Source organism: Myxocyprinus asiaticus, chromosome 20, assembly GCF_019703515.2.
Source record: "Myxocyprinus asiaticus isolate MX2 ecotype Aquarium Trade chromosome 20, UBuf_Myxa_2, whole genome shotgun sequence".
In the NCBI taxonomy this organism is placed as follows: Eukaryota; Metazoa; Chordata; class Actinopteri; order Cypriniformes; family Catostomidae; genus Myxocyprinus; species Myxocyprinus asiaticus.
Genome location: NC_059363.1, coordinates 6,367,993 through 6,389,020, shown reverse-complemented (window position 1 = coordinate 6,389,020; position 21,028 = coordinate 6,367,993). Strand labels below are relative to the sequence as shown.

The following is a 21,028-nucleotide window of genomic DNA, read 5'->3' as shown; positions in this document are numbered from 1 at the left end:
GAGAGAGGGAAAATGCTTGCACATGCCTGAGATGTCCCTGGGGATGTGTGCCTCATTTAGAATTCAGCTGGTAGTCATGTGACTTGTCAGTCGTACTCTTGCATTGGCTGCGGTAGTGAGGGAAAACAGTTGGTGCGTGGCTGTTGCCATGACTCAAGCTGATGCTTGTTCTCTCCCTGCAGAAGCTCAGACATATAAAGGGTGGCACAATTCATTCATGGCAGCCGGCCATGCAAGAGCATCCAGTCCCAAATAACGGGGGAATGCTAAGGTCAGTAAACAGTACATAAGCCAAGCTATCTTACTGAAGTGGGCTCTGTGGTTGAATTCTGTGGTGCACATCCTCTAGATCAAAATAATTTAAAGAGGCCCTATTATGCTTTTTAGGATTTTACCTCTCCTTTAGTGTGTAATATTGCTGTTTGTGCATGTAAAAGGTCTGCAAAGTTACAAAGCACAAAGTCTATGCCAAAGGGAGTTACTCTCTCCCACAGAAAACACTGCTCCTGAACTGCCTGAAACACCTGGTTTGCAGTCCAGCCATTACTTCCGTGACATAGCTACGTCACTATGTAACACATTTGCAAAATGCACAAATTTATTGAACCTGTAAATGAGCATAATATGGGCTCTTTAAACAGGGTCCATGAAATGGCTTCTCTTAAGTATTGAAAAGGCCTTGTGCATTTCAGAACATTTGTTTCTTCTCATTATGTATTTTGCACATTCATTTTTAAGGATTTTTTAATAGTGTTAATTAAGTAGGGTGCAGTATTTGAAATAGGGCGACATTTATAGAAACTCATAACTTACATATTTCGCACAGCATTACCTTTTTGTCTTGGATGCATAAATATTTGTAATCAAAAGATGAGATGTTCAAGAGTTTTGAGCAGAATAATTGAGTCTCAAAAGCATATATATTTACACCGATCAGCCACAACATTAAAACCACCTGCCTGATATTGTGTAGGTCCCCCTTGTGCCACCAAAACAGCACCAACCTGCATCTCAGAATAGCATTCTGAGATGCTATTCTTCTCACCACAATTGTACAGAGCAGTTATCTGAGTTACTGTAGACTTTGTCAGTTCAAATCAGTCTGGCCATTCTCTGTTGACCTCTCTCTTCAACAAGGAATTTCCGTCTACAAAACTGCCGATTGCTGGATGTTTTTTGTTTTTGGCACCATTCGGAGTAAATTCTAGAGACAGTTGTGTGTGAAAATCCCAGGAGATCTGCAGTTACAGAAATACACAAACCAGCTATTTGAACCATGAACCATGCTATTCTGAGATGCGGGTTGGCGCTGTTTGGCGGCACGGGGGACCTACACAATATTAGGAAGGTGGTTTTAATGTTATATATATATATATACACACACACACACACACACACGCACTACCGGTCAAAAGTTTTAAAACACTCATTCTTTATTATATATATTTTTTTTTCACATATTAGAATAATAGTAAAGTCATCAAAACTATGGAATAACATAAATGGAACTATGGGAATTATGTTGTGACTAAACAAAATCCAAAATAAATCAAAACTGTGTTATATTTTAGCATCTTCAAAGTAGTCACCCTTTGCCTAGAATTTGCAGACATGTACTCTTGACATTTTCTCAACCAACTTCTTGAGGTATCACCCTGGGATGCTTTTTAAACAGTATTGAAGGAGTTCCCATCTATGTTGGGCACTTATTGGCTGCTTTTCTTTATTATTTGGTCCAAGTCATCAATTTCAAAAAATTTTATTTTTATTTTATTAAATTCTATTTTTATAATGAAATAAATTAATATGTTGGCACAATTATATTTTTGTCTACAAAACTAATTTCAAACATTTAAGCATACGCCTTCAGATCAAAAGATTTTTAAGATCATGAGAAACATTTCAGTCAAGTGTTTCAAAACTTTTGACCGGTAGTGTATATATTTATTGCGACACAGTGAAAACCAAGTTTTTTGTGCAAAAATAATACAATTGTTTGCTTAAATGATGCATCGGGATTCAAATTCTAGGCCATGCCTATTTACATGTTTTTTTCCCCCCTTGGATGCATAAATATGTTTAGTCAAAAGATGAGATATTCAAGAGGTTTGAGCTTAATAATTAGGTATACTGCACAATCAAAACAGATTTTTTTTGTGTAAAAGTGCAATTGCTTCCTTATGATTCATCTGAATTCAAATGTTCTTGCCGAACATATTTACAATACTACTGAAAAACACAAGGGTTCGCATGAGTGTGCAATGAATTAGGCATGCGATTTAATTTAAAATAACTCAAGTTTTTCTGTGCACAATGTGTTTAATATAACCATATTCCATGTAAATTGAATGAAGATTTTTGGAGTTATGATTTGTTGTGTATTGCAGTGATATTGTCTCTGTTCTGTCTGTGAGGAATCAAAGGTGTGTTGTCTGGATCAGGAGTGGGCTTCTATTGTAATGCTAAAACTGACTTGAAGTGTTGAGGTGCTTCAAGTTTCGGCTGACATACAAAGACGAAAATAAACAGATACCCCAACCCCACCCATTAGAGAAGGTGCGGGTCTCACTTCCTGTTTACAACACACGTTTTGTGTGGTGTAAGAGTGTGTGTGTCAAATTCTGCACGTTTTTATGGAATGCTTAGTACACAGGCATCTACAAGACATGGATGAGTCTCCTTATTGTTTGGTTGCAAGGTCGGCAGACAGATATGTGCAGAAATGTTCAAGACATTTTATAGGCTTGTTTATCAGAAGATCAGATGGTTGTTTTATATGGTCATTTGGAAATTAAAAAAGGGGGGGGGGTGTTTTCCATAATGCCACTGTGTTGGTATATAGGCCCATCAGCAGATTGCATGTTGATTGCAAGATTTTCTTGCAAAGAATGTATTGATGTGAAATATCCTTTCCATTGCAATGCAAATCTTTTAATTTCTTTTATACTACCTTTATTTAGGTAGAAACAAACATCTCAGAAATGAAAATATCTTGCATTCTTGGTAAGCATCTTTGTCGTAGCTTGCCTATTTTGGAACATTTGTTTTTGTTCACATTGTAAAATCACTGCAGTCTGTCCACCCTTAGCTAGCCAGGGAAGCCAGCAGCTTCTTCCCCTCCTCCTATTCCCTTCATTCCCATAACACACACACATTCTATCTTTTCCTCCCTTCCTCCCTCCCTCCAAGGGTGAAGTTTCCAGCAGATAAAAATACAGCCACTCCAAAGGTTACGCTGCAGTGCCATCGTGCACAGTTGCCCATGGTAACAGCCTTGTTCAAAACATCATTTATTCAGGAATGTGCGGACACAAAGAGTGGAGACAGAGGTTCAGTGTTAACCCCACGTGTGCCAGACGTTTGGCTGGCTGCAGCACAATTCTTCTGCAGTACAGGAACATCTTGCATGTTCTTTGTTAAAAAAAGATGTTAAAATACTTTTTTCTACCTCAGTCTAATATGCAGAAACAACTACGTATAAGCAGAGCATTTGTAGTTAGATTCCTCTCTAAAGTATAAACACTGACTCTGTGGCACTATCAAAATGTTGCTCAGAGCAGGTGGAACTGTCTGTTTGGCTGACCAAAGAAAGACAGGGTGAGTGTTTAGGAGCTGTGTGGGGTTTTCCATAATGCCCCTATGCTGGTTTATAGGCCTGTCAGCACAATGCATGATGATTGCAAGATTTTCTCACATTCAATTTATTGAAATGAAATATCCTTTGCAATGCAAACCTTTCTTATTTATTTTTGTAACTATACCTTTATGTATGTAGAAATAAAGGTATAGCCATGTTTATACGAGCGTCTTAATTGCAGTGTAGTTTTCTTGCAATTATTTATTGCGTTATTTATCTTGCATGTAGCAAAATCTTGTTTACAAACTGACAATAAACATTGTGTTCTGCCACCTGATGTTGTCTGTTTATACTCATTTAAGAAGTTCTATTTCTTAAAAATAAAAAACCCAATGCAAGTCCTTTAACCGTATATTCTCTCCCTCCTTTCCCCCCAGAGCGTTAGTGCATCCCTGACTGCGAAATGGCATTTAACTTTCCTTGACTGTGCTTGTTATTTAGCACCAACAGAGGGGGTTTATGTGCGAAGGGGTTATTCTCATTTTGTTTTCATTCACTGTGCCTGCGAGCATAGCCATTTATAGACGATGATGTCAGCACTATCTTCCATAGCTCAGGGCCTCTTTGGCACATAATGTATGCAATCTCAGACATTCCATTCCTGCCTCGCAAATAAGCAGGCTACAGTGGGTGTATGCCTCCCCCACCTCTTTCTGCAGACATTAAAGGTGCAGAGAGGGAATTGATTTCTACTTGCATTTCACTCCTACTCCTCCGTTTTCATTTTGGGGAGGCTTTTTTCTGAGCACATGAAAATGGACTATGGGGCACCATGGAGAATCTGTCTGTCTTGGAAAGCTCGCAGCCTGGATTGTTCAAGCATGGATTCACTTGATTGATCTAAAGTGTTGAACTGAGAACCAACTGAATACCTGACAGTGAGCAATCTTTGTATCGGACCAAGCTTTTGACTCTTTCATGTGCCATCCGACTACCTTTTTAAAGGGATTGTACACCCAAACATGTCAGTTGTGCCATCATTTACCCTCATGTTGTTTCAAACATGTTTTGACTTTTTTTCTGTAGAGCACAAGAGGAGACGATGAAAGTGAATGAGACCGAGGTTCACAGTGCCTAACAATTTGCCTAAGATCTCCTTTTGTGTTCCACTGAAAAAAAGTCACATGTGTTTGGAAGGACATGTGGGTGAGTAAACGATTACAGAATTTTAATCTTTTGACAAAGTATACCTTTAAATAACCGTAGTGCATACAAAAGGTACATGCTGATATATTTTTTTGCGTAAATTTGACTAAGGATGCACTGGTGTTTGACTGGACATTGATATTTGAACGGCACCGATTTTAACAAAAAAATATAGGCCGATACCGATATTTTGCCACTCACCTTTTGTCATCAGATCACTGTTTTACTTAGGAATTATGCTTTAAAATTGTATAAAGAGCTTTTTTTTTTTTCTGTTCTAACAATAAATAATTTCTATTGAACATGGATTGGTTCTGTTGAACCCATGACAGGCCAAATATTTTAAACAGAGCCAACAATGAAAGATAAATACAAGATAAACGTATTTAAAAAATACTAAATATGATAACATGATGATTGATAAGAAAAAAAGTTATTTTGTACTTCTAAAACATTTTTGCACTTTTTTTTTTTGGCAGTAAAAAACAACAGCACTCATATTGTACACGTTTGTACTGTATATGCTAAAACAAAACAAAAAATCATATTATACATATGTTGAGCAATTCCATGGAAATGCCAACCACATTGGTTTTAACCAAAGAAACATTATATTGATATAATGGATATTGCCGTCAAGACCGCTAGAGGGCGCTGCTTGCTCACACAGAGCTGACTGAAGCGCTAAATGCAAACTATATTTTTTTAAACCATGCTTTTTAAGGTTTAGTAATCTCGCAAAGCTATATTGTGATTTCAGTCTTAATTCAATCAATCATGCAGCATTAATGAATATTATACCGATGTCTCAGAAGTCAATATCTGCTGGTTTTAAAACGTTTTGGATGGTTTCACTCATTATGTAGCCTATAGCTTAGTGCCGCTTTCACAACTGTCGCTTGGGTTTATGCCGGTTTTTCCACATTTACGTGAGAACGAGAGAGAATAAAAAATGAAGTATTACATGTTCTTTGGGGTGCCTACCATTCTGCATATTGTGCCTATTATTATTACTGGATTGTACATTTAAATTCACAGAGTTTTCACAAAGAATGTTGACAATTAATTACAAATAAACAATCGGTTTGTCATATCAGCGTTTTCATTCTTATAACTGATATGCCGATGGTTTTCATTTGGTCAATAATTGGCTGATAAATATCAGCAGCTGATACATCGGTGAATCCCTGAATATGACATTCATCACATTTATTTCAACATACCATTGAGCTCTCTGTTTTTGAGTTTATAGTTGCATAGACTGGTTGGAAGGAAAGGGTTAATGTGTTGGCTGGCTGACTGGAGAAATGTAGCCCCCTTTCATTTTCTGGCTTGTTTACATGACTGGCAGCCATTTTAGACTGGAGCTCTGCTAAAACCGAGTGGCCTCAGGTTTCTGAGGCTTTCACAGTGCAGCGAGTTCAGTCAGCGGCTTGTTCTGTCATCCATCTTCCACCGGGGGGCCCTTCCCCCCAACTCACACACACATTCATTCCTTCTCATTCTGCAGTCTAGTCATCATCCACAATCCACTGTAACCTGAGAGAGTATATCTTTCACCTAAGTGCTCTGTAGTTTATTAATGCAATAAGCAACGAGAGGCTGTATATTACAGTGACTTTAACCCAGGTAAGGGGTGTTCTTAGGCACGATGCAAAACTTCGAGGCTTTCATCATATTGCTGTTACCGCCACTTCAATAAATTGTCAAATTTATCGCAACATATGGAATAAGCACATAATATTGTTCATTAGCCTAATCGCAGTCTACGGTTGCCAAAAAATGTTTGCAGCTTGGCACATTAATGACAGCACATTCTATAGTCACAGGCCACGTCTACACATTTAGTAAACGCATTGCTTTCGCTACACTGATGTGTCTCATTCACACTAGAACAGCGTTGTCTCCATCAAAAACAGAGCATTTCGAAAACACTCTCTATTATCTCTTACTTTTGAAAATGATAAAGACGTACAGCTACTTAAAACACGTCTCCGAATTTAGAGTTGGAACTATCCATTTTGTAAAGCAAAAAGCCACGAGAGGCCATGTGTTACAGTGATTTTACAATATGTAAGGGACCATTCACACAGACACTTTTTCCATCTGTCTGTGCTGTTTTACAGTTGCTTTTCTACATAAACATGGGTTAGACTGGCGTCTTTGACCGTTGCAGTTTCTCATTGATTTTGAGCATCCTGTGCAGAAATGCTGCGTTTTTTTTAGATGCCATCTCAGGTTAAAAAGAACATCAACTTTTTAAACCACATCTCGGCACACCTGCTTTCTGTTATGTTCATTGTGCACCAACACTTCATTTCACTCTCATCCACACTAGAATGCTTTTTTTCTCCACCGAAAATGAGGCTTTTCAAAAATGCTCTCCATTACCACATACTTTGGAAAACAATGACTTTTGGAAACTCAAAACTTAGTTTTTCGAATTTAAACAGGTTAGCGTGAACGTTGCCTTAAACGCAAACATCTCACAAGTCTTTAGTGTGAACGGCTCATATGGGGTTTTCTTAGGTACAATTATGATAAAAGACACAGATGTTTAATAAATAGTTACATTTATTAATTATAATCAGAAAACAACAGCTCTTCAGGTTAATTTTTTCACTACCCTTTCTGTATGCTGTTGCTGGATTGCTTGGCAACCGTAAACTTTACACATTTGTTTTCGGTCACAGGTGTGCATTTATCTGCGTTTTACAATGGCTTTGAATTAGGGCTGCAACGGTACATGTATCCGCGCCGAACCGAATGGTTACATATCTTAGCATGAGTGAAACCAATATTAAAACAACATATAACGAACAATACAAACCACATCTAAAATGAGAAAAGTTTGTGGAGCAACACAACAACCGCACGGAAACAAAACTAACCAGAACAGAGCGCCACATGGTACACTAGAATCTGCGGATCAGATAAATGCATGTGAAGTTTATACTAGTGAGCTCACTATTTTTCCCAAAAACATATCAGTCTTAAATAAGCCAGAGATTGAAGACCCACCACCATCTCTAAAATCTGTTGTTTGGGAGCATTATTGTTTCGCAGTAAACTACAGTAATACTGGGCAACGAGTAGTGAACAGGATGAAGGCTGTGTGTCGGCTCTGTTTCACCAAAGTCAGGTACGTCACAGGAAGTACATCTAACATTATGACTCATTCGCAGTGAAATCATCCACGTGTCTCTTGAGTTTACAGGAGCAAAGCATAAACATCCTGTGCAAGTTAGTCTCGCCACGCCGTTCAAGCAGCCTCTCACTGCAAGCTCAGACAGGGTTAAAGCGAAAACGAAAGCCATAGGAGTATTCATTACTGCAGATATGCAAACATACTCAGTCGTCGAGAGCACAGGATTTAAGTATCTGCTTAATGTGCTTGAGCCCCGTTATAAAGTTCTTACAAAAATGCATTTCAGCAATTCTGTAGTGTCCACTCTAAACAAGCATGCGCTGTAATTGTTGGTTTGCTATTTAAAGTACTCTTAATTGCTTAACTGACTCTTTCTCAAGTTGTTTTTGTGTTCCCTGTTTTCTTAATGGCCTTTTTTTTGAGTCGCTCAACCTTGTCTTGTCCTAAATATGAAAGCGCATGCTTTCACAGAGCTGTTAAGGGATCAGGATACTGTGTCTGCATTAGTATCAACTGTTGCCTTGATCCTGTACCAACAAACACAGATGATCTCACTGGACCAAAACCATCATTATTAATCGCAGCAAAACTCCCATGTAATGAAAACCTTCCCAACGACCTTGTGGTGAAACCAAAGGTTGTCATCTATCTCCGATGCAGCTGCGAGAAAGGACTATGGGTGTGGTTTGCCCTCTGAAGGATGGTTGGATGGTTCTTTTTTGTTTTGTTTTTAATTTTCTCCCCAATTTGGAATGCCTAATTCCCAATGCGCTCTAAATCCTTGTGGTGGCATAGTGACACGCCTCAATCCGGGTGGTGGAGAACAAATCTCAGTTGTATCCGAGACCGTCAATCTGAGACGTGGCTTGTTGAGTGTGTTACTGACGTAGCGCGTGTGGAAGCCCACGCTATTCTCCGCGGCATCCATGCACAACTTGCCACGCGCCATAGTGACTCTACCCTCCCTAGCAACCGGGCCAATTTGGTTGCTTAGGAGACCTGGCTGGAGTTACTCAGCACGCCCTGGATTCGAACTCGTGACTCCAGGGGTGGTATTCAGCGTCAGTGCTTGCTGAGCTACCCAGGTGATGTCATTTATCAGTTTCATTTCCATTATGCCTTTTGAAGTATTATTTCAGGCCCTCTGATTGGATCTAATCGAGCGTTTCTCTGTGTATAAACAAACCCACAGCACGTCTGTACACCCGGTGTGGTATCATCTGCTTTCATTTGAAAATAAAAGGGATTGATCAGCCTCCTGAGCTGTTTGTTTCAATCATGTCGACAAATAACATCCCCAGTTTGTGAGATAGAATTAGCCTTTTCCTCAATCAATAGGCTGTGTATGGTACTGTATGCATGCAGCTAAAATGATTTTGTGAGCATGTTGTTAAAAACAATAAGAGTGCATTTTGGAAAAAAAATAACATTAAAATAAAAAAATATATTTATTTATTTTGTTTAGGTATTTGGTTATTTATTTTTGCATTACAACCATGAAAATAGGGGAAGTGTTGTGAAAATCACAATGAAAAAAAAAATCATCATAAAATATAATATAAAAATGTAGAAAAATAATAAGTTGACTTTTCTTTATGCAAACATTTTGTTTTGATTTTGGGGTGAAATTTGACACATTTCTTGATGGTTTTTGTGAGATTCACAAAAATATTTGTATTTGTACATTTTCTCAGACGTTACAGGAATAAAAAAGAAATTACATTAATATTTAATGAAATTACATTAATATAAATGTATACTTCCTATTCTGAATAGCTACAGTTATGTACTGTATTTCGGCACTCCCCCGTGTTCTGTGTTTGATGACCTCAGCTGCTGGCTACTTATCGGTTAATAGAGACATTGACGCTGCTGTACCCCAACTGCCACCAATACCCCCTGCAAACAGTGGTGTTTCGGATGGGTACAGCTGTAATCACCTTCCTCGTGTCACCCCTCCCCACCTCTAGCCCGTCTGTTGCGTGAACGAGACTTTTGATGATGCTTGTCAGAGAAACGTCAACAGCTGCACCAGACTTCCCTTCACACTTTCAGACTTGACTTGAAAGAAGTATGGGGAAAAAGTATGTGTAAATTGTTTTCGCAGACTATTTGTTTCAGTCTCAGCTGGCTGATGTAGTTTACACCAATCTTGAAATGAAGTTGTTCAGGAATGCTATTGAAATTCAAACAAGAAATGAAAGAATGTCATTGGCAATCTCTTCTTTGTGATTTTTTTTTTTCTTCCCCCCATTGCAGGCCTTAGTGCTCTCAAGTCATGACTGAATTCAAAACACTGGTGCCATTGATTGGATTTCCATGGAGCTGAATGAATATTGAAACAATAGCTCTTACACTTAGCAGACTCGTCAATATAGTTCTTGTTTATATTTTAGCAAAGCTTAATCTTTTATTTTGAAAAGAATCAGACAATATTTTTGTGGCATATAACTGGAATTAATATAGAAAAAAAATTTGGGCTTTCGATGCGGTTCAATTTTGGGCTATTTTATTCTTTGTTTTTGGTACAATTTTGCTATGTGGTTTCTAGGGTGTTGTGGTGGTTTCTTACTGACCCAAGTGAAAAGAGCTCACCTTCAGGTCTCCATGGTATTCTGGTCCCTATATAGGGCTCAGGTCACTTTTATATTATCCGCCAGGTGAAAATCATAAGTCACGTCACTTAGAAAAGTAATAGCACATCTCTCCTTAACATGCCAAACAATTTGAGATAATACACAATGTCCATAGTACAAATGGTGTGGAATAAGTTGCGTACATGCCAGACATTCCAACTTGTTGTTAGGGGTTTGTTCGGAATGTAAACATGATGAAACGACAATAGTGATAGCGTTAACATAGCGTTAGAAAGCAATAATAGTTACAGAAGTCTTGATTCAGATCTTGTGTTGTGCATATGTGTCTCTTAAGGTGCATTTACTGGGTGAACAGGTTTGTTTAGTTCACCTAAAAAATATGACGAAACGCAATGGCTTGTCGGTTTGGTGCAGTTCCTGCACATCTTTAAAATTCCTGACCAAGGAGAACTCGGCTTGATAAAGAACGTGATGAATGTTCTGCATTCAAAACAATTTAAGCTCAGTTAACAGCATTTGTTATATAATGTTTATTACCACACAAAAAAAAAAAAAAAAAAAATTATCTCATCCCTCGTTTATTAAAAAATAGCAAAAATCACTGTTACATTTAAGAACTTTCAGTGGAAGTGAATGGGGCCAGACGATAAACGTTCAGATACACACTGTTTCAAAAGAACAGCCACAAGACAGAAATATTATACATGTGAACATCATTTTAGTGTTTTATAGTGTACGTTTTATGATGATAATTTTGAAACCTTGTTTATTTTAATGTTTATGAACTGGCCCCATTCACTTCCATTGTAAGTGCCTGATTGTAACCGCGATTTTTGCTCTTTTTTTTTTTTTTAACAGGCAGGACAAGTCAAAAAAATTTTTGGTGGTAATCAGCATTGTGAATCCGGAACATTCCTTTAAATCTAATCGTGGGTGTGGTTTTGGACATGACATTCTTTATTTATTTCCTCATTTTAAAATTACGCTGCACAAAGTATAAATGCAGGCTTTATTCGCCTAGGGAAAAAACCTTTGGCTTTTTCCATTGTATAAATTAGGTTTTAGAAGGAGCTCACACAGTGGCTTTCATTCACTATTTTGTATACATCCACTTGTGGAGTATTATTTACAAACAATCATTGGCATCTACTCTGACATTTCCCTCAAATGTCATGCCTGTTTGGCAGAGGTGTGCTGTAGTTTGGCATGGGATTCGATTGAATGGCTCTCCACATCTTCTGTGTGATTATGGGATGGAGGACTGTGCTTTAAATAGTATGCCAGTGAAGGAGAGCATGGGTCTGATTGGCAGTAGCAATGTATAATTCAGTTTCAACCCCCAGGGTTCAGACCGAGTGTGTTCTGATTACTAATCAGCAGACATGGTCACTCTCCGCACCTCCTCTACGACGAGATGGCAAGACCAGCTATCAGTTGCTGTGTCTGTCATGAAATATTGCGTGTCAATCTGGGGAGCACCACTGAAAAAGGTGGGAGGGGGGTGAGAGAAGATGCTTGTTACCATGGAGATGGGGGATATGGGGTGATGCTTGTTGGTTGTAAGGTGTAGGTCTCTTAAGTCTCCTGATATTTTGCTTTTTCTCTCACCCTCCATGCTTTTTCGGTTCGTCTTTTCCAAACCCATCTGAATGGCAGGGACTGATTTAGCAGTAGCTGTGGTGGAAAACTAGGATATCATCTGTCAGTAGTTAAAGAACCTGTAAATTTGCTTGACAAATGCTGTTTTCTTTCCTGTGTTAATGGATTTAAATTAAAACAGAATATTTGGGTGGGGCTTATCGAAGGGCTTGTGTCCTTTTATATATAGTCAATGGGCTTTAGTTATGTCACAGCCCTAAACCATGATTTTTTTTACTTGCTAGTCCATTGCAGGTGGTATAAGGGGGAGGGAAATTCTAATGTTAGAGTGCATTTGACTCAACAAAAAACTTTTCATAATTCAAAGTTTGAAAACTCTGTTTTCAGTTTCCTAAACTCATCATTTTTCAAGGTATGCAGTAATGGAGAGCGAAAATGCCATTCTAATGTGGATAAGAGGCATAAATGTAGATAAAATTAATGCATTTTCAAACTAAAATGTATTCGTACGGACGCAGCCCAAGTCTTTTACACACAACATGTTGTTACATTCCTGAAACACTTTTTTTGTAATGGGTGTTTTTATATTTATATTTATTTTTAATCATGTTTAAATTTATAATCATGTTTAATTCTGTTCCTAAGAATCATGTTCCCACCAGGGTTCCATGATTATGAAAAAACTGGCAACATAAGGATAATTTGGCCTGGAAAAGTCATGGAAGTTTCAGTTATGAATAAAAGTTGTTGTAGTTGTTGACGATGTAATGTTGTAGACATTGCATCGCCATGGCAATGAAGTTGTAAAATTTAACTTTACACAGAAAAGTTTAGTAAGTGATTTTATCACACTAAAATCATGTTTACATGCATATAGTTTATGTCTTGTGGCTATAATTTTAAAATAGTATTTTAACGTTCAAAAATTGGCCCCCATTCACTTTCATTGTAAGTGCCTCATTGTAACCCAGATTTTTCCTTTTGAACCTGGAATATTCCATTAAAGTTCAATATGTATAAAATGTTTTCTAAAAAACAAATATCCAGTTTTTACAAACAACTGGGAAAAGTAATGGAAATCTTATGGAAAGGACATATGGAGGTCTGGGAACCCTTCTCGTGCTGAACGATGCAATTCCCATGCTGGTTTAGGCTGGTGAAGCTGCTTGACCAGTTTTTTTCTTTTTTTTTTCTGGTAATGCTGGTTAACCAAGGACAGCTTGCTGGTATGCTACATAACCTGTGTTGTGGACCAGCATTCAAAACACAACATATGCTGGTGACCATCTATGAGTTTATTTCCAAAGTGCTGCTCTATAATTTTATGAAACAGCTGTCGTTTTTTCCACATCATTGTTTCTTGTAGCTCTGCAGGTCTGTCAAAAATGATCTCCCTGATTTTGTAAAGTGAAAGTTTTATGTATATTTTTTACAGCTATCTAACGTTACAGAGGTCGATTTATTGTCCAATCTCTATCTGTCTGTCTCTTGCTCCTGTTTTTTCACTTATTCTAGCTGTCTCTCTTCTATCCATCCAATATATTTCACTCGCTCCTTCTCATTATGCTTTTGTTGTTGTTCAGGAGCCAGACCTCTTTTGTTTTATTTCTCTGACTCACTCACATTTCTGGTAATCGGAACCAGAGCCGCTCCAGGAGTCTGACGTCCCACATTCCCAGAAAGGAGCCACTTGCCTGGGGTGAATTCTGCTGGTTAGGTCGAACTCGCATTCCATGGCACACTTTATGTTTGAGTTTGAAATCATGCTGAAATGTGGGCCAAAGAGTACACAGAGTCCACTACATTTTTCCAGCTTTCCTCCCCCCCCCACCCCAACACTCTTTGCACTGTTGCAAATCCTAGTGAGCTTCCCATTGAGGCAGCATTTTAAAGGGATGAAAATTAAAATTCTGTCATTTTTTTACTCATGCTATTCTGAACCCGTATTACTTTATTTCTCCCTTGGAACACAAAAGGAGATGTTAGGCAGAATGTTAGCCTTATGTACCCGGACTCGGAAATATCGTAATTATGAGTTCCGATCACATGAATGACCCAGCGAAGTCGGAAGTTCAAGTGGGAAACATGGAATTCTAGATGATACCCGAGTTGCCAAGATGGGAGGAATCGTAATCTTTCAACATGGTGGAGGAGAGTATGGTTTCTGTAGTGAATTACAGTTAGTTGTTAACACTTGCAGTTTCGGTCATATTCATTTATGTACATCAGCAACCATTTGATGCATTTTTTACATTTTTACACCGTGAAAATAACTTGTATTTGACCAAAATTCCATTATCGTCAGCAGGCTAACTGAGTAATGTATTATGCTGTCAAAATAAAAGTTCCTCAAAAAATATGTATGAATGAACCAGGCATTGTCCATGTTTCCTGTTCTTTCCAACAACATAGCACTTGAATGCGACGTACTCATAATTACCACTTCAGAAGTGGGAAGTAGGATAATTCCGATAGTACTTGAAGACAGCAACTGTTACCGTTCACTTTCATTACATGGAAAAAAAGATGCAATGAAAGTGAATGGTGACTAAGCCTGATTTTATGCCTAACATCTTTTATGTTCAACAGAGGCAATTAAGATAAATGGGTTTGGAACAACATGAGGGTGAGTAAATGATGAAAAAAAAATCATTTATGGGTGAACTATCCTTTAAGGTATCATTGACATGTTCCCAGTATGAAGGCTATTCAAAAAAGTAGGCAACAGATTAAGATTTCGCCAAATTCTAATCTAAGGAAGCATTGCATGTATACTTGGCGAAGATGGCAAGCCCAAAATGCATTGCAATGAAAAATAAATCCAAGATGGCGGATGAAGTGAAAGAAAAGTGTGTGTGTGTGTGTGTGTGTGTGTATATATATCATATACACACACATACATATATACACTGGTGGCCAAAAGTGTGGAATAATGTAAAGATTTTACTGTTTTGGAAGGAAATTGGTACTTTAATTCATCAAAGTGGCATTCAGCTGATCACAGAGTATAGTCAGGACATTACTGATGTAAAAAACAGCACCATCACTATTTGAAAAAAGTCATTTTTGATCAAATCTAGACAGGCCCCATTTCCAGCAGCCATCACTCCAACACCTTATCCTTGAGTAATCATGCTAAATTGCTATTTTGGTACTAGAAAATCACTTGCCAATATATCGAACACAGCTGAAAGCTATTTGGTTTGTTAAATGAAGCTTAACATTGTCTTTTGTTTTTGAGTTGCCACAATATGCAATAGACTGGCATGTCTTAAGGTCAATATTAGGTCAAAAATGGCAAAAAAAAGAAACAGCTTTCTCTAGAAACTCATCAGTCAATCATTTTTTTGAAGAATGAAGGCTATCCAATGCTTGAAATTGCCAAAAAACAGAAGATTTCATACAAAGGTGTACATTACAGTCTTCAAAGACAAAGGACAACTGGCTCTAACAAGGACAGAAAGAGATGTGGAAGGCCAGATGTAAAACTAAACAAGAGGATAAGTACATCAGAGTCTCTAGTTTGAGAAATAGATGCCTCACATGTCCTCAGCTGACAGCTTCATTGAATTCTACCCGCTAAACACCAGTTTCATGTACAACAGTAAAGAGAAGACTCAGCGGTGCAGGCCTTATGGGAAGAATTGCAAAGAAAAAGCCACTTTTGAAACAGAAAAACAAAAAGAAAAGGTTAGAGTGAGCAAAGAAACACAGACATTGGACAACAGATAATTGGAAAAGAGTGTTATGGATCTTAACCCCATTGAGAATTTGTGGGATCAGCTAGACTGTAAGGTGTGTGAGAAGTGCCCGACAAGACAGCCACATCTATGGCAAGTGCTACAGGAAGTGTGGGGTGAAATGTCACCTGAGTATCTGGACTAACTGACAGCTAGAATTTCAAGGATCTGCAAAGCTGTCATTGCTGCACATGGAGGATTATTTGATGAGATCTCTTTGAAGTAGTTTAAGAAGTTCTGGATTTTTTTTTTTTTTTTTTTTTTTTTCAAATTGTAATTTTTCACGTTATTAATGTCCTGACTATACATTGTGATCAGTTGAATGCCACTTTGGTGAATAAAAGTACCAATTTCCTTCCATAAGAGCAAAATCTGTTCATTATTCCAAACTTTTGGCCGCCAGTGTACATACATAATTTCATAAAGTGCTCAAAAGTCTGTGTAATTATCGTTAAAATAGTTGTAATTAAAAATGAGCTGTTTTACACAATATTTGTGTGTGCATTTTTATGCTTATTAGAGCATATTAGAGCATTTCCTGAAAGGTCAGTTTCCTGCTTTGTGCCTTACATGCTGAATGCTAACTTGGCTTTAAGCTAACAGCAAACTCGTTTTAAATGAATTGGAAGTCAAATATTTGTGCCGCATGAAGTTTCTGCCTACGTAGTATTCCAAATCGGTCACTTCTGAGGTTCCATCTGTGTTTGGATACTGCCTTAAAAGGCAGCTGCCTATGTAGTGCTCTGTGTCCTCAGCCATTTTTTGCAGTTTCCCAGAAAGCGTTGCCCAGCTTTCTCCCAAATTTAAAATCCATTACTGAATCTTAGCCAGTGGCTAAATCAACATCATGTTCCCATGTTGTCTGAACAGTAATCACATCCACATAATCATATCCACAGAGGGAGTACAGAACAGAGCATAAGTCATAGCTAGTTCAGTTTGAAATCAGAGGGCTTCATTCACACCCCTGAACGCCTGTGTTGTCTTTAAAGGTTGTGACTGGCTCATTCATACGCTTCTGCTTTATGAGCTATAGTCAGGAGGACTCCTGCTGGTTAGTATGTGGTACTGCATTACCATGGGGTTTTATTCAGAGATAATTCCATTCTTGTTAAGCTGTTGAATAGCCTATTGACCGTACTATCTCTTTCTTTTTTAGCTTTATTTTAAATCAGTGTCAGAAGTCGTCACATTGATTGGTGACCTTGCATCAATATTTCGTATACATCTCTGAAGCGCACGGCCATCAAAAATACGCCTTTTTATTGATTATTGGTTCAGAGGAACACAACACTTCCCTCCATTAATGGCACAGTTAAAGTCGACATGAAATCAAAACTTACTTGCTTTGTTAATACACATTCCTGGTCTCCAAAGAAAAAAAATGCTTGTTTTTATAGTTGCTCATCAAAATGAAATAACTTGCTCTGCCTCTGGAATAACTTTCTTTTTTGGCTGACATCACCAAACCCTCTATTTGTCTTCCCCTGACCATCCAACAATGTGCCATATAGAGCAGTGGGACCCAAAAAATGGGTTACAAGTCTGTTCTGAGCAAACAAAGCTAAATTCAAATAATTAAATGCAACCGAACATATAGTTTTATATACACTATATGGCCAAAAGTTTGTGGACACCATATGTGCTTGATGAACATTTGATTTCAAGACCTTAGGCATCAATTTTCCCCTTTGCTGTAATAACAGCTTCCACTCTTTTGGGAAGGCTTTCCACTGTACTGTATGTAGTAACATGGCTGCAGGAATTTGCTCTCATTTAGACACAAGGCTATCATTGAGGTCAGGAACTGATGTTGGTCGATGAGGCCTGACTTACAGTTGCTGTTCCAGTTCACCCCAAATGTGATCAGTGGGGTTCAGGTCTGGGCTTTTTGCAGGCCAGTCAATTTCTTCCATGCCAGACACAGTAAACCATTTCTTTATGGACCTCACTTTGTTCACAGGGGCATTGTCATGCTGGAACAGGAAAGGGCTATCCCCAAACAGTTGCCACAAATTTGGAAGCACACAAAGCCCAAGCCATTACATAAAGAAACATTAAGATTTTTCTTTACTGGATTTAATGGAGTAACCAAATGCATTAATTAGAAGGGGTGTCCACAAACATTTGGCCATATATACTGTAGATAGGATAGCTAGCTAATTAAGCTTATAAACTTACAAAGAGGGAAAAAATACTTCCATATCTTTTGTTGTTGACTTCAAAAACCACAAGTCCAATCAAATTGTTATTTTGGCACAAATTCATCTGTCACTTGGTAGTGGCTAGCCAATTTAGACAGATGTTAACATGAACAGGTTTGCGCAACATGCCCTTATCCTTGAAAACTGTAATAGTAAAGAATATAAATGTTTGATTTGAAGGTCAAATACTAAGCATTTACAGTATGTCTTATTTTCCAGTTATGTATCTAAATATCCTTAAAACAAACAGATTTACATGAGAAGCAGTATGACATAAGGTATTAAGTCTTGTTTTCAGGGAAATCTAACAAAATTTAGTCAAGATTCTGCTTAAAACAAGAAGAAGAAAAAAAAGGTTGCCAATGGGGTAAGATGAACTAAAATCGAGGGGAAAACAATTTTAAATATGTTATTTTTCACGTTTTAAGCATAAATCACACTAGATTTCACTAGCTTTCTCCATTAAGAAGACTGGGTCTCCCATCACGATGTATGCGCAGAACGCTAGATGGTGCTAGGAAGTGTAATGGAGCTTGAAATCATGATCGTCAAAGAGACCGCTGATGTCAAAATATATAGTGAAAAAGGAGTTACATTTTGGTTTGCCCCCCCCCCCAGTAATCAAAACCAGCAAGTACAACCCCCCTCCCCCCCAGTATTTTTTACCATGATCAATGGAAACATGTAAATGGTTAATGCTGCAACCCCCCCAATGTTCAAGAAAAATCTACGCCCTTGCCCACACCTATCATATCACTTCAGAAGACACAGATTACACCACTGGAGTCTTATCGTTGACTTTTATACTGCATTTATATCCTTTTTGGAGATCCAAAGATTTGGTGACCATTCACTTGCATTGTATGGACCAACAGTGCTGAAATATTCTTCTAAAAATCTTTGTTTGTGTTCTGCAGAAGAAAGAAAGTCATACACATCCGGGATGGCATGAGGGGGATTAAATGACGAGAGAATTTTCATTTTTGGATGAACTATTCCTTTAATATCTAATGTCAATGTGCTTCTCAAGTGAATGTGTTTTGTTTTAAGGATGTTTTAGATACTTTTATTGCAAAAAAGGACAAATACTGAGTAAGAAAATAATTTTTTGGCAGTTTACTGTTGCTAAATGAACCATGTTGGTACTTTTTGGGCTTCGACTCGATGCCCAATGTAAAATTTGTGTCCTGAAGCAAAACAATTTGGGAACCACTAATACAGAGACCATTTTTCACAATTCATTCAATTCAGAAAATTTGTTAGATATTAAAATGGCTTGCCATTTTCTGTTAACTTTAAATGCAAACACTTTTTGCAAACACTATGCCTCTCGCCATAGGCCCGGTTTGAAAACTCATTACCTGCACTGACCAGGCCAAACAGCAAGTCTAATGTATTGCAGGCTGCTTGCTAATGGCAGCCACCAGTCCTGGCACAGATGTTGAGCCGTAGAGTAGAGCAGTGCCGCCCAGATTCCCTGTTCCTTCATGGTGATTAATGAAAGCCCAGCTAACCGAGCTCCTCTCTCAGCCTCCATGGACCGCTTCGGTCTCTCAGGTCCCTGCTGTATTTCCTTCACGCTGTCAGATTTATACCAGGGTGTAGTGCATATTTCTGAAGTGCACACTCCATCTGCACTCATGGCTTGTTTTTCTTACATTTACTGTCTATGGCTTGGGATATTAATCATACATCACTCACTCCCTCCACTGCAGTTGGCTGTGTCCTTATGGGCATGCACCAGCTGCAAAATTGAGCAAAGTACTCTAAAGTTCTGAAGGATGTAGGTCTGACAACTGCGTTAGGAGCCCAAGTCATGCTAGAGTACTCATGTTGAATGTTAATATAGCATTTGTTCCGAAAAAGGGATCATTCAATTAGAAATGAAAATTCTGTCTTTATTTACTCACCCACATTGGTGGGTGAATTTTGGTCAGAATTTTGTACAAGAAAACCTAATGAGATTTCCCCTTTCACTCTTTTGTGTCTGCTGCAAGCATTTGCTCCAAATTTCATCTGACAGAGAGAAGACTGCGTGTAATGGAACATCATATTTTCATGAGAGCTGCGCTCACTTGACGTGGTGCATCTGACTGCTGTGGGGGCCGTGGTTACTGCTGCCGGGAGTCGTTTCGGTCTACTGCCCTTTCCTTCAATGAGGCAGGCCATGGAGGGGGCGGGAGAGCCTGTTAGTGTGTCATTCCGATGTGGCGAGCAGAGATGACATGGGTGGAAAATCGCCTCCAATTTCAGCTACCCTCTCTCTCTGCCCCAACCAAACCCCCTTTAACATCTAATAGAACCAGCCAATCACAGCTGGCACTGTTGCTGGGTAATGGCTCTGCCGCCCCCGTGCCTAAGTATGCTAATATGTGGTGATCACATCCCCCTTTCCGAGACGAGAGCTCTTACGGCACAGATGTGGGTGTGTTGGGGGTTTGTCTACAGTGAGGGAGAGGCAGAAATAATAAGAAAAAATACAAAGGCCAACTGGCAGACAGAGGAAGAGAATTATAGTAGATGGCGAATGACTTTTTTCTCCAAGGTAAGGTGTTAAACCCAGAGAATGAATCATCATGGCCTGATAAAGCTGGCTGTAGATGGTTCCATCGAGGCGCAGATAGGTGATGTACTAAAACAACCTGTCTTCCATTTAGAGATTTGGTTTCATCAAATTAAATAGAGAGATTTTAATCTGTTCTCCACTTATTTTGTCTGGCTTTCAACTCTTAAAGAAGTATTCCGGTTTCAATACAAGTTAAGCTCAATCGACAGCATTTTGTGGTATAATGTTGTTTACTACAAAAAAATTATTTTAACTCATCCATCCTTTTCTTTAGATAAAAGCAAAAATTTAGGTTACAGCGAGGCATTTACAATGGAATTAAATGGGGCCAAATTTTGGAGGATTTAAAGGCAGAAATATGAGGCTTATAATTTAATTAAAACAATTTCAT

At 38.3% G+C, this 21,028-nt stretch overlaps 1 protein-coding gene across 1 annotated transcript in view; it reads left to right on the top strand.

Annotated features, from left to right (window-relative positions):
• Positions 1 to 21,028, top strand: part of kiaa0586 (KIAA0586 ortholog) — a 175,386-nt gene that overhangs the window by 26,478 nt on the left and 127,880 nt on the right. The window lies entirely within an intron of this gene.